The sequence below is a fragment of the Monopterus albus genome, unplaced genomic scaffold, assembly GCF_001952655.1.
Source record: "Monopterus albus unplaced genomic scaffold, M_albus_1.0 scaffold341.1, whole genome shotgun sequence".
NCBI lineage: Eukaryota > Metazoa > Chordata > Actinopteri > Synbranchiformes > Synbranchidae > Monopterus > Monopterus albus.
The window spans coordinates 64,206-66,682 of record NW_018128221.1 but is presented as its reverse complement, the minus strand read 5'-3'; positions in this window follow the sequence as shown (position 1 = coordinate 66,682).

The following is a 2,477-nucleotide window of genomic DNA, read 5'->3' as shown; positions in this document are numbered from 1 at the left end:
GAGGTTGAGCAGCTGGTCCTGTGGTGTAGCCGCAACAACCTGGAGCTGAACACACTCAAAACAGTGGAGATGACAGTGGACTTCAGGAAGAGCCCTCCCACCTTACCCCCCTCACCATACTTGGCAGCACTGTATCAGCAGTAAAGTCCTACAAGTTCCTGGGCTCCACTATCTCCCAGGACCTGAAGTGGACATCCAACATCAGCACCATCACCAAGGAGGCACAGCAGAGGATGTACTTCCTGCACCAGCTCAGGAAGTTTGACCTGCCCCAGGAGCTGCTGATACAGTTATACAGAGGAATCATCGTGTCTGTTCTCTGCACCTCCATCACTGTCTGGTTTGGCTCAGCAACCAAACAGGACAAGTACAGACTTCAGCCGACAGTGAGGACTGCAGAAAAGGTCACTGGTGTGAGCCTGCCCTCCATGGAGGACCTGTACACCACACGGGTCAAAAGGAGGTCGGAGAGGATCACTGCAGACCCCTCACACCCTGGACACAACCTGTTTGAACTCCTGCCCTCTGGACGGCGCTACAGGTCACTGTGCACTAAGACAACCAGGCACAGGGACAGTTTCTTCCCCCAGGCTGTCGCTCTGATGAACACATAACCCACCACAGTATGATTGGACAATAACCCTCAGTGCAATACCTGTAAATATACACTGTTTGCACATTGAGAGCCGATGTACCTGAGTCAAATTCCTCGTGTGTCCTCCAACACACCTGGCCAATAAAGCTGATTCTGATTCTGATTCTGAAGAGCTGGGACAGGGGCAACAACAGACTGGGAAAGTTGAGGAATGCTCAAAAAACACCTGTTTGGAACATTCCGCAGGTGAACAGGTTTACTGGAAACAGGTGAGCATCATGATTGGGTATAAAAGGAGCATCCCAAAAGGCTCAGTCATTCATAAGAAAGGATGGAGTGTGGTTCACCACTTTGTGAACAATTGCGTGAGCAAATAGTCCAACAGTTTAAGAACAATGTTTCTCAATGTACAATTGCAGGGAGTTTAGGTATTTCATCATCTACAGTCCATAATATCATCAAAATATTCAGAGAATCTGGAGAAATCTCTGTATGTAAGTGGCAAGGCTGTAAACCAACACTGAATGCCCGTGACCTTCAATCCCTCAGGCGCCACTGCATTAAAAACAGACATCAAACTGTAAAGGATATCACCACATGGGCTCAGAAAGACTTTGGAAAATCATTTGTCAGTCAACATAGTTCGTCGCAACATCTACAAGTGCAAGTTAAAACTCTACCATGCAAAGAGAAAGCCATACATCAACAACACCCTTCTGGGTGTTGTTGATGTATGTTGTCTTATTTCAGCAAGACAATGCCAAGCCACATTCTGCAGGTGTTACAACAGCGTGGCTTCGTAGTAAAAGAGTGCAGCTACTAGACTGGCCTGCCTGCAGTCCAGACCTGTCTCCCATTGAAAATGTGTGGTGCATTATGAAGTGCAAAATACAACAACACAGACCGCAGACTGTTGCACAACTGAAGTCAAACATCAAGCAAGAATTGGAAAGAATTCCACCTACAAAGCTTCAACAATCAGTGTCTTCAGTTCCCAAACACCTAAGTGTTGTTAAAAGGAAAATTGATCTAACAGCAGTAAAAAATACCCGTCTATCGGTATGCAAATGTTTTTATAAATAAAGTATAATTTATCAGAGGATAATATAAACAGCACAGGTTAAACTTGAAAAGTATAGCACTAGCATTAAAAAGATAGTATTTGCTACCATACAAAGGAAACATGGGGTACATCCCAAGTCTCTTATAAGCATCAACATTTCCCTCACTCACGTCTTTTCCTTGTGAAAATGCAAGGACAGAGGAATCAAGAAAATGTGTTTTAACAGACATGCCAGGACTACGGAAAAAGACGCAAGTGAGGTCAACGAGGACCCATATGGGAGACTTGAGAAACATTCCTTTCTGCTGCCATCTTTCTTTGGGGTGGGGAAGTTTATCTAGCATAACAATATATTTTTTATTTAAATGGCTAGAACTAGTTCTCCTTATGATGTTTATTGGCAGTTTGCAAGCCAACTTAAGGTGCATTGTAGTGTTAGGTTATTTCTTAGTTAGATAGATATTGATTAGAGATCTGTTGTATTAGAAAATGTTAGTGTAGCCAGGATGTCTTGCTCAGGCTGTTAAATGCTCAGTTCATTGTCATGGAGAAAGGCTGCAGTCAAGGACAAATGTTATAACGGTAAAAGTGACCATAATATTTGTCTTAATGTGTAATGTTATGTCAAATTGTTTTAGATACACACCACGAAAACAACAGCCACACACATTATTTTCTTGTTGTTTCTATGTTTGGTCTACTGCTCTGCTCAGCTGCCAAGCTGGCATATTGGGTGACGTCACGGTTTGACGCCCTGCGTGGTATGGGCTAGCCCAGAAATGATTAATATTGTATAGCAATTCTTGGTTCGGGGTCTTT